The sequence below is a fragment of the Patella vulgata genome, chromosome 6 (genome assembly GCF_932274485.2).
Source record: "Patella vulgata chromosome 6, xgPatVulg1.2, whole genome shotgun sequence".
Lineage (NCBI taxonomy): Eukaryota > Metazoa > Mollusca > Gastropoda > Patellidae > Patella > Patella vulgata.
The window spans coordinates 26313662-26326663 of NC_065884.2; the positions used below are offsets into that span (position 1 = coordinate 26313662).

A 13002-nucleotide genomic window follows, 5' to 3' on the forward strand; every position below is an offset into this window, starting at 1 on the left:
AAAGACTTTATATCAGTTGCTTAACACCGTGATTAATTAAGTTTTGTGGTTATTTTCGAATGACCGAATATTTTGATTTAAACTTTCTTGCAAGGTACAGATTTCATTGCTTTACGCAAATCCACTTTTCCCAACGGGTAGCCCATGAAAACTCAAATTGTACCTGTAACCCAGGCTTATCGGTTTATGAAAGAAATTCATTAAACACTAACCAGTGGTTTTGTTTACATTTTAACATTTTCAATTTGTTTCAGACATTGTTAATAATAGCCCAATCTTCATTTTTTATTGAAAAAAATACAAATACATGTCCTAAAAGGTGACCAGAATGTAACGTCATTTAACATGATGATCAATGTTGGGGGGGGGGGGGAAGTATACATTTCACTGATATGGTTACTTGTATAGGTAATTTTTACTTCAATATTTTTACATTCGTATTTCATGTGACATATATCAGATCATGACTCATGCTGGTATTACACAATGGTTTTCTCTGGGTTATATTCCTGGGTGTTTGTTTTCGATTTTGAGTGAAGTCTGTATCACTACAGACTGGGACTGTACAGCGCAGTGGACGCCCCCGGATCCATTCACTTAATTTGATATGTTCGTTTGTTTGTGATTTCTTTGTATTGTGTCTTGTCCGTAGATATGTTTTGTGTAAATTATGTATGGTGCAGTCCCCCTGCACTTACTAATAGACAAGGGTAGATAACTGAACTCTTATAATTAGTGTGGCAACTTTAACCTTTGTCTCGAGACGTAGACACCTTCACTTTAAAGAGACAAAATGAATGTAAATAATGTTTCGTAAATTGAAAGTATATATGGTTTGGTATATTTATTTCAAATTTTGCACACGCATACATTCCATATAACTATACAATCAACTGTCAGTGAATTAAAAATGATATTAAAATTAGCCTAGAAAGACCTCGGAAAGGGCTGTTGTCTCTTTAAGCAACGATATTTTATAAGTAAAGAGTGAAACACGTTTTGTGTTGTTAAGAAGAACAGGATACAGTTTATATTTGATTTGGTTGACTGACGTGTCTTGACTTATTATATAAGGTAGTAGATTTCAACCCTTCCTTCACTTTTGACAAGTAAAAGTGTCCACAAATTCTTTCAAACGACACACGGATTGTAAACTAAATTTTTGCGGTAAAATTTTCTGTGGCTAGATTTTTTACACAGACGTCGACTGAGTTTGTGTGTGTAATAAGAATTTGCGGTAAAACTAAATGCGAGTTAAAACTGACAAATATAACGGTTTGCTTCATGTGAAAACGACAAAAAAAAGTATACGTGAGCAATTAAGGTTTCGTTTTCAAAGTGTTTCGCCTACCGTACCAATGTTTGTAGCCAGTAATATAGGACAGTTTATGTACATGTGTATGGCTATGCTATGTGCTGTTGCAGCAGAAACCATGTTTTACCGATCTGGTGACATCTTGGTAGAGATTGAGGGGTCGGGATCAACAGAACAATGTTATGTATACGGACACAGGTAAGTTTTCGTGTCAATTATGTAATATGTAGCTATAATCTTGTATTTGCCGACATACTGACCTGACAGAACTATTCATTATAATACATATGTTGATGACTGTTTCTATGGCAAACAACAACCAAGACTTTTTTTTAAATTTCTTAAACCTATACTCATTGGATCTGTAGCTAGAAATAAATTGGTGGAAATTCAGAATCACTGATAAAGATGAAAGTTAAAGTCAATATTATTATTCCTGTTCAGGTCTCAAGCCGTGTCGCTTGAACAGTAAATGACCGAGGCCTCAAAATAGAAATCTGTGGTACAATAAATTGTAAGCTGGGTTTGTTATCTTTATATTTTGTAAAAGTTTATAGCTTAATACAGATTTAGTATTGTTTATTTTGAAGTAAATTACTATAATGGCTGTGTATTTTGTTAATTAGAGATATTATAAACCAAATACTGAAGGAAGAGAAATCATCAGCTGTTACACCAATCACACACCAGGAAATCCATAGCATCATCAAATCCTGTACTACAAATGTTAACACTCTTTTAAAAGTCTCCACCACAAAGAGATATAAAAGACAATTAATTTACCCGGGTATGTCGGAATTGTTTTTTAAATTCTTTCTTTGGAAGTATCTCATTTTCCCCTGCCCTCAACCATAAAAAAGTCCGGAGTATAAGTTACGCATTACAAGATTCATTTTTAGATTTGTGTATCCGATGAATTACGATCGACGGAGTAATTTTTTCACCCCCCCCCCCCACACACACACACCCTTACACACACTTTCATATACCGATGTGGGGTTTTGTTAAATCAACCTTTACAAAAATTGGGCACTGATGACACTGGAAAATTCAACACTATTAGGGAATGGGCTTTGTTGAATAATTTCTATTTCTTTTTTGGTATATTTGTTCAATATTTACAGGGGGTTGGATGGCTGAATGGTTAGCGTGCGCCCGCTGTATCATAAAGTCTGTCACTGAGTTGACTGGCGTGGTTTCGAATCCCCGGTTGTACGTGACAAGGAGTAGGGTCGCCTGTCTATCCTCGTGGTTTCCTCCCACTGCTAAAGACCCCTATGCGCAAGCGAATTCTTGAAATAAAATTTTAAAAAAAACATATGTTAGTCCCGAAATGACCTAGTTTGTGTCGAGTGGACGTTAAACCCATCTCTCTCTCTCTCTCTCTCTCTCTCTCTCTCTCTCTCTCTCAATATTTACAATGGTTATAGACCACGATACAACTGATATAATTATACAACGGTAAGAACACTGTACTGTTGTTTACTGTATATATAACTAAATATGTTTTATTACACCATAAAGCTGTCTGTATTGTTAAACCTCCGTGTTTCATACAATGATGTTATTTTTTGTCATTAAAATACACAGTTTTCCATTAATCCCAACAGTGTTTAACAGTATTAAATTCTACGGACTGGCGTTGTGGGTTTTAGAGATGTTGCCATGGCGAAAGTTGCACCATTTCTAGCTCATCAGACAAACAGCCCAACGGGTTTACGTCATACGACGTATATCCGACCATTGTAAGTTTTTAAATTTGCGACATTACGATGGATTTCAACCGATTTTGGTAGGTAAAAAAAAGTGTCTTAAATTTTTCCTTTAAAGTGGCATTATGGAAGATTAGATAAAGAGCTGGCAGTTTTCGCTATAATACTTAAAAAATAGATAATGTAAAGGGGATGTACTGAAAATTTCAGTCAAATTATTCCATTCTAAGCCGAGAAATCCGTATTTTAATAACACTATAGTCTCGGTTGTCATTGTTATAGTTGTTACGATAATAGACAGTCTCGATTATCCATTTTTTACGGTTAATCATCAACGGCCGTCGAACCACAAATCGGATTCAAATCTGTGGAAAATCGGATACCATCTGATTGCCATTTTGAACTCAAATTAGGGTTCAAGTTCAATCTTGTTTCTTAAAGGGCAAAACCCGATTATATTTTGGTGAATAAAACTGCTTAATTTTGTGTTAAAAACCCTTAAAATCCTCTACTTAGGGCCGAGAAACTAACTCAATATATGTCTTCATATGGAAATGTTGACCGGTGTCCGAAGCTGTATTATACTGTGTCTGGATAAAACCAGACTTTTATTTTATAAAAATAAGGTGTAGGTGAAATTTACATTTCGTTATCAAGTACAGCACATGGGCCCTGCACTGTATAGACCTCTAAAGGAAAGGCGATCGATTATCAGGTCACCCAGCTGAAAAATCGACCCGAAATTAAAACGGTTAGGTGTCTCGATAAGCGGTTTTGACGTTCAATATTTTGAGCTGAAATTTGGAGACAAGGTACATACACCATTCCTCTATATTTTTGAGACTCTGTTCAAATTGGGATAGTCCCTTTAAAAGCCATATAATGTTCGTTGGCCGGTGTTTTACCTATACATTTTAATTTGAAAATGAAATATTTTGTTAGAAGAATTACATTGAATTTTAATTGGGATTTGTTTTCGAATTTGTTAATATCATCATGTAAAATGTATTATCCAAAATGTATGACAGAAGGGGATAGATTACTGTATATTCTATTGAATAAATAGATGCTCGATGCTCTTCAGTTTCAGACTGTGGCAGAAATCACATATACCAGAAGCGACTTTTCCAATTTTAGATAATCGATTATTTGTGTATAGTATTTTGTGTATATATTTAAACTGGAAAATCCCAACTTTTGTATATGTACAAATATTATTACTAAATATCGATTTTATAGTTTTTCATCTATTTGTCTACCTAAATATTCTTCCCATTTTAATATATCAGTTGGTTTAATAAACTACACATTAATTCTTTCAAAATAAATATCCTTTGACTTTAAAGTGTGTCTGAATGAACATTATAGAATAGATTCAAATTATTTTTTATTCTTAATTGATAATCATCTTTACTCGCACGCGAGATATTTAGTATTTCGTTTTCAATATTTAATTTGTGATCTTTGCATAATTTACTTATTGCAAGTTTCAAACCCCCAGAAAGGAGTTTTTTCGCTGGACTGAAGTGCCTTGGTTGGATAGTTAAGGAAGTTGTGTAAATATTGAATTTCTACTCAAGAATTGCAAAGTGTCATTGGTTGTTTTGTTAATCAAATTTTTATTTGTATACGTTACTTGGTTTGTTATTGGAACTCTATCTCCATATTTTTGAATTGTATATAATATACCAGTTTGTGAGAAATGAATACTAAATTTTGCATATTTACGGTTAGAATTACTTCCAGATCAAAGTAGAGGGTTATAGGGTGAAATGCAGAATGAAACTATTTTAAACAATGGACTAGTGTTACCTGGGAATATTTTATTAATCCAAAGCAAGTATTTACAAGTTAAATATTCATGAATATCAATCATTTTTAAACCACCATGAGAGGAGTCCTTACAAATTACCTCCCTTTTTATTTTATAGTGTCTTTTCCGTAGAAAATTGTATAAAAATGTGTTTAATTTGTCGGCAAAATAATCAGGAATATAAAGTGACTGTAGTTGAAAGACAAAAAGTTACAACTATTTTACCCATCAATATCAATTGGTTTTTAGTTCATTAAGTTGATTTTCAAAGTTCAACTGATAACGGATTTTTGTGTCAAAGGAAAAAATAAATGCCTAGGATTTTAATTGAGGAGGTACATTGCGACAGAGTCAGGAAAAGTTGCTTGGCCAAAATTATTTATATATTGGCAATGAAGTTTTAAAGTGTTTGTTATTTTATATTTTTCCCAGGAACCAAATGGTGCGGCGCTGGTAACATATCATCAAATTATTCTGATTTAGGTGAACACGCTGAAACAGACCAATGCTGTAGAGAACATGATTATTGCCCAGACTATATACTACCATTCAAATCAAAACATGGTTTAACTAACTATGGTTTAATCTCCAAGTAAGTCTAGTTGTAATTTCTGTGAAAAATCACCACTCTTCGTTTTTCAATTCTAATTAAACACTTTGTTTCAGGAAGCTAACCATCTTCGATTTGTTGATAAAGTGTTGAATTGTGGTATGACTTGTAACTTTGATTGGTGATAGGAATAAATTTTCTTTTAAATATTAAGCAGACGTCAATTCCGCACTATTAATAATAAACTCTATCATAACAGTAGATTCAATATAACTTTGGAGATATCTTATTAACAAATATCCAATTTACTCTTCTCTTAACTTGTCGAGATTTGACAATAAAGTTACATCTGAAATGATCAAATTAGATAGTATGCAGAATTGGACCCGGTCTCTCATCCCATCGCTTAAATGTAATAGACATGTTTTCAGATTCATTGCTAATCGTAAACAGTATTGTTTTCAGTGGTTTTCAACCAGTTAAACGGACCTGGTACAAAATGCTTCTCTGTTTAGTAGGCCAGTGCTCATTATAGCAAGAACGACCAGGGACCGGTTGTTCAAACTCTAATGGGTCGTTGCCTTGCTAACGTGTCGTTTGTTAACGGTCCGTTAAATTTCTATTGCTGGAAAGTCAATTAGCTAACGTACTGATTAAAGTTAATCCAAGAGAAGACAGTTTGGGCATTGGCTGATTTTAAAATTTTAATTCAATGTACATGTACATGTATATCAACTTTATAGAAGTTAGTATTAACGAGAAACGGAAGAAAGTGGGAAAACTGGACAGTCTGTTCATAAAACTTGATTAAAGACAAAATGATAATTCTAGAATTTCCTAAATCTGTTGTAAAAACTATAAGATTTGTACCACGGAATCTGTATAATATTTAGGGCCGTTATTTCCTACAGGCCCCCTAAATTCTGTAGAAAATGGGATGCCCCCCCCCCCCACACACACCAAACTCGGCAGCATGTTCTATAGAAAACTACAGTGGTATTTTATAGGACTTTATACTAAGGGTATACTGACAGCCGACTAATGCCATATTTGGGTCCGTTATTTCCTAAAGGCTCCCTAAATTTTGTAGAAAATGGGATGTCCCCCCCCCCCACCAAACTCTTCAGCATGTTTTATAGAAAACTACAGTGGTATTTTATAGGACCTTTTACTAAGGGTATACTGACAGCCGACTAATGCCATTGTTATACCGACACATAAAGCTGTAGTTCTCAACCTTTTTTTTTTTGGCAACGGCACACCTTGGAACACATGAAAAAATAGCGGCACACCTGGCTAAATATATATGAAAAATATTTGAATTTCGCAAAATAAAAACATGGTAAGTCATAGACGGCATACAGCCGTAGACACAGACTATAAACATAGAATGACTCAAGCTAAAATAAAGGAAAATACAGCTATGCACGTACCAGTAGACACCACTGAATGCTCAATTGGTAACGAGTCGTTGCAAGTTAACGAAGCTTTCAACAATCGGACGCAGCTCTCTGTATCTACATCATACATAGAGCATCTTTATAAATTACACCCTTTTCTTGTGTATTGTAGATCCCACTGCGATTGTGATAACACCTTTTACAACTGTCTCAAAGCCACCACAGAGAAAGCTGGCAATGAAGTCGGTCATTTGTTTTTCAATATTCTAGAGATACCCTGTTTTAAAGTGTTCGATGTTGAAACCTGTCTAAAGAAGGGGTTTGTATTTATCTTCATGTTATATACAAATGTAATTGTTTCAAGTGACCAAAAATGAAAAGAGGTTTAACGTCCTACTTTTTTGCGCCAATCGAGATAAGGAAGACGGCCGGGTATAATAGCCAGAAACTGTGTGAAACAGTAACACCATTACGATGTGACATTTGTAATATCAAATAATGATTGAGGTAAAATAAATACAGTCTCAGTTACTTTATCCAGTAATACAATTATAAGTTATTTAAGCCATAAATAATACAATAATTGTAGTTTATTTGGTTGTAAATACGTGTAGGACCTACATGTTGGCGTGGGATGTATGTAAGATAATCCTCCACAGTTGAACTTCAATTGCTAACCCGGCAAAGCACACTGTATGTATGTCCGTTTTCATTAGCACGATTGGTGTAGAAAAGTACGACGTTAAACTCCATTCTATTCATCCATTCATTCTATAACCATAAAGGTCTATAATTTACGACTAGACAGTCATGGCAAACTACTAAGGTTAAACGCAGGAAAGCCGAGAAAACATAGAGAAGAACCAATCTGGAAATTCACAGACAAATTTCCAATAAGGCTCGAACTACCACTAATAATTTAATTGAATTGGTTAAACGATCCTTCACTAAGGACTGTCTGTTATCAAACAAACATAATCCACGTGAAGTCTACAAAATTACAAACAGTCTGCTAAAACCAAGACAAGCAAAAGTTCTGCCATCGATTCAAAATGATGCTAGCCTATCAGATCAATTTTCTGAATTTTTCCACGACAGTCTCCACCATTCGACAAGTGTAAATAAACCAACAAACATATTCCTTGAGAAAAAGTTTGAAGGTTGCACACTTGAGAACTTTTGTCTAGCAACAGAAGATGAGATAAGAGAAACAATTCAGAAATCAGCCCTAAAGTCATGTCCCCTCGATCCTCTGCCAACATGGATACATACTAAAGAAGTCCGAAGTGGAGTTAATTCTAGTGATCACCCAAATCGTGAACACGTCTTTAGTAGGCGCAGAAGTATGTGAAACGCTTAAAACATCCCATGTGACGCTCCTCATTAAAAATCAACCCTTGATCCTAATGTGCTAAAAAATTAATCTTTCATTTCGAAAATTATAGAAAACATTGTCCTTAATCGTTTTAAATATCATTTGTGTGAAAACAATCTCCAAGAAAAATTTCAATCAGCATACAAAAACGGCACAGTACGGAATCCGCCTTACTTCGTGGTCACAGTGATATCGTATGCAGCTTGGATAGGAAGAAACCGGTGTCGCTAGGTTTGTTGGACTTGAGAGCGGCATTTGATACGATAGCTCAATCAATCCTACTCGGGAGACTTGAAACTCGATACGGTATATCCGGAGACGCACTGAAATGGTTTCAGTCCTATCTGAGTGGAAGACAGCAGAGTATTGTTATTGATGCATCTCAATCAATGCCTAAAGTTCTTGATTTTGGTGTTCCCCAGGGATCCGTATTGGGATCGGTTTTGTTCACAGCATACACTGCACCAATTCGAGATATGATCCCTGAGATGGGTCTTAATTACCACCTCTATGCGGATGATACCAAGTTATATGTTGAACTTGATCCTTCACCAGATACTTGGCGAGGATACTTGATAGTGAGGCAGACAACTGTTCAAATCTGTATAGAAGTAATAAAATTTGCAAAGGTGTCAAATGTTTATATGGTCATTTATTAAGAAATTCATGTTAGCCACTTGAATTTCCAAAATGGCGGTCTTTTTCTAGATTGGTTGAAAATTTCGGTTTTTCTTTAACAGAATTTTACCCACTGGACCGATTGAGAAGATTTTATACGCCCACATTTTAATGTGGACATCTTATGCTAAGGGCAGAGGAGCGTATTTTTTCGCCAGATTGCACCGACTGAAATTCATCGAGCGTACGCCTTTCTGTGGGTAAATTACGTCGTTCTGCCATTCGTCCACATTTGTTTGCGGACAGTCTAGAGCCAACAAGCGTGTGTCCGATTTAGGTGAAATTTGACATACATGTTAAGGATCAATAGAGTAGGACACCTTGGTGTGATTTTATCGCAGAAAAATGATATTTTCGTTGCCTGAAAGTCAACCATCTAGGGTTTTCGAGTGGCTTGATGGACTTTTTCAAATGGTTAGTCCTCAGGAAGGTTTAGTGTCAGTTTTGATACTTGTATAATGGGAACGATTTCTCTTTTTCATGCAGTTATCTTCTTTACCATTAATAAGATTTTTTTCTGTCTATTTCAGGTGGTGGTTTACTTGTAATAAAAGAGGACGTGCTAAACGTGCGAGATTTATCTCAAATAAACGATTTTAATTTCTCTTTTTTATCATCTGAGTTTATTTTATATATTTTCTTTATATTCTCTACGTTGAATTTTCTAATAAAGATTAGCATTGTTTCAATATTTATGTAGACAAAAAAGATACTAATCCGAAAGGAAGTTCTAAATTTACATTCAGAACTGACCATTACTATCTGATTATTGTGGGTATCAATCTCATTAGACTGGTTTTGAATATTCACAAATAAAATATTAGAACATAAAAAAAGTTAGAAACGAAACGAAATATAGTCACTAAGGCCCAATTCAAAATCAACCAACGGCATAGTTCCGACTAGAGCTGGACGGTAAATCCCACCACAGCGGAAAATGTAAAATCCTTTCGGGGGTTGGTGCATCCATAGTCGTCCATATGTGACGAAACACATTAAAATGCACATAAAAGAACCCCTGACTGATATCCGGTACACATTTCAATTTTAGCACATTATGTCCACAAGTTGACCAGAAACATGGGACGTTTTAAAAAATCCCATTTCATTCCCTAGCGAGTATAAATTTACAATCTAATATAAACCCATAATTGGTATTGAACTTCATATTCATAACTGACGAAATAATCAGTCTTTCTCAATTCCAAACAACCAATCAATCGTTTAGTCCATGGAGCGCCGAACGTCGCGTGGTATGGGAAATTTGCCGTCCCCGAGAAAACTTTGAAAGTTTAACCGCCGCAGATGCTCTTCTCTGCTGGGGGATCACGTAGCTAAGTGGGTAAGACGCTGGCTCGCTAGGGAGGTCGGGTGTTCGATCCCTGCATTGCCCGAGAAAGTTCATCCCGATTTTCCGGCGTGGTTTCCCCTTGTCAGTGATGCAGGACGGAGGGCCTGACAAGGACAGCTGTCAAGTCGTTCGGATGGGACGAAAAACCGAGGTCCCGTGTACACATTGACGTGCACGTAAAAGATCCCTTGGCAGTTGGAATTCGATATAAGAGTAGGCCGTAGCGCCGCTGCCAGGGCAAAATTTCCCTTATAGCACACTGTAGGACGTTAAACCCCATTTCATTTCATTTCATTTCTTCTCTGCTGTTCTAGCCCGTGGGCCATGCCTTGTCTTAGTTATTGATAGCTCTTAAATTATCATGAATGGTCGGTATTATAAGTATTGTAATTTTAAATTTACAAGACATAAAGATCTCTATGTCTATTTACGTATTATTATTTCTTTTAACATTTTAATAATTCATTTTTTGAACGTCAATATGTATGTATTTATTCATATTTTATATTACATACATACTTTTTTATTGCATACATACTTTTATATCACATGTATGGCCTATTATATTGTATCTATTACTTTTATTCATTTAAACCAAATCATAACTTACGGGAAGGTTAGAAGATAAAATCAATTCAAAGATTTTTACTTTTTTTTTTCATTTAAGAAATTAGCCAACAAATAACGAGTATATTACTTTTCCCTTTGGTGTCCTGTGCAGGTAAACCCCATCTCTCAATCACCCATTATCTTTACATAGAAAATTGTTTGGTCTTGGGTGCGACGTCTCACAGTGTTTCTACGGTATCAAGATAAAAATCGTCTTTAGGAATATTACAAAAATGTTCATACCCCCCCCCCCCCCAAAAAAAAAACTGGCGAGCAAATTTGTGATTAATTACAGACAACTATAATACATTAAAATGAAATGGACATCTTTTTGTTTTTACCGGGGATGGGAGCAAATGGTCTAACGCGTGCGCTTTAGATCATAAGGTTTGTGGCCATAGGCGTACGGGCCCGTTTTCCTTAGGGACTGTATCATTTTTGCCAGAAAAATACGGCGGCAGCGCCCGAAATATGTATCTACATAACTTTACCAGATAGCGCCCAATAATAAAATCACAAAATAATCGTAGTAAAATCTCGAAAATGACGGCAAGTAGAGCCTAGCGGAGCGTAGTTTCTGGAACTGCAGTTTGAATTTAAGAATTAGACACCCTGAATCAAAATCATAATTGTGTGATTTTCTGAAACTCTGAACTCCGGTTGGGAATTGCATTACCCCACCCAATTGTCAGTAAGAGTCCCGGATTTCTGAAACTTCATTTTGTGGGATGGGATAATTTTTCCTTTTATATATCCATTAAAATTTCCTTTTTTTCATCAGATGGCCACTGTCCGAAAAATTAGATAATCGCCCGAAAAAAAATTGCCCCCTCCCCCAACACAAACACACCCGACTCGTACGCCTTTGTTTGTGGCGTGGTTTTGAGGAGTGGGGTCGCCTGTCCAACTGTAGGTTTGCTCCTCATGGTCTTCCGCTGCTAAGAACCTTACTCGCAAGCGAATTATAGAAGTCCTGAAATGGCATAGTTCGTGCCGAGTGAATCTCTCTCTCTCTCTCTCTCTCTCTTGCGATACCCCAGGAAATATTTATACAACTAATATTGTTTTCCAGTTTTTAGGCCTTTTTATCGACCACTGATTAGCCAAAGTAATTTACAGCTAATCGGCGCATTTAACGAATTCGCCAAAGTACTTTGAAATCGATTATACTGTCACATGACATCTCCACTAAATTCTAAATGATTTAGCATGTCGATTTCTATTTAGACATGATTTTGATTTATTCCTGTTACTTGTATCCAAACTGCACGCAGGGATCCATCTACGTGTTCTCAGGCGGAGCTAGCTGTAGACAGGCAGCCTAAGTTTGGGATGACTTGTATCTTGATAAAGATTATTTCCACCACAATAATTACAAGGCAATTTCTTGGAACATCCGCCTTTGGTTTATGGTTTAAACCTTCCGACACAATATCGTGATTTTAATATTTGTAGGCCAACAAAAACTCAACAGCAAAAAAGCAATCAAAAATTCTATTCCAAAATGGAGAATAAAGAATGGTCTATACTGAAGATAGATTCGTAAAAGTAATGAGGTCAGCTGGTCCTTTACACCCCAAAATACATGGACATACGCTTTTAGTTTTGTTAACAAATATTAACACATAAATAAGAGTTGCTTTTGGGAAACTAATTGATATATGCATGGACCTTATAATGCATTCTAAGGTCCATGATATATGCGTTTCGCCTGTTAAATGATGTTTCAGGGGAAACAACTCATACCATTCTAATCTCTTACTAAACCACTGTTTTGGATGCTTTTGGATCGTCCCTTATCGTAAGAAGAACTGAAGACCAATTTAGAAATGGTAACGCTTAATGTAGCAGCTAGTTCCCTATTATATTAACGAAGTGTGACTATTGGAAAAAGATTTCACATCGGTGCAGGAAGGGGGGCTCAGCAAGGAACAACCTAGTCGTTCGGGTGTGACGAATTAAACCGAGGTCCCTGCTCAGCTACATAATTTTTTTTGTAAATCAACACCGTTTATGAGAAAAGTTTCTCTGCCGTGTGCTTTATCCTTTATCGTCAGATGTGTGACAGGATGGGCACTAATGATATAGTGCCGATAATGATATAGACATTATTTATGTGATATCACAATTAATGCTTTGCATCCATGAAATTGAATCACAATGTCATTGTATTAATTCATAATAAAAATTGACGTCAAA

The 13002-nt window shown here is 35.7% G+C and overlaps 1 long non-coding RNA gene across 1 annotated transcript; it reads left to right on the forward strand.

Moving 5' to 3' along the window:
• The first annotated feature begins 1052 nt into the window (after window positions 1-1052).
• Window positions 1053-10445, forward strand: LOC126824614 (uncharacterized). Its single transcript, XR_007681580.2, has 5 exons — window positions 1053-1513; window positions 1942-2102; window positions 5273-5432; window positions 6963-7109; window positions 9374-10445. It is a non-coding gene; the product is annotated as an uncharacterized LOC126824614 (long non-coding RNA).
• Window positions 10446-13002: the final 2557 nt, after the last annotated feature.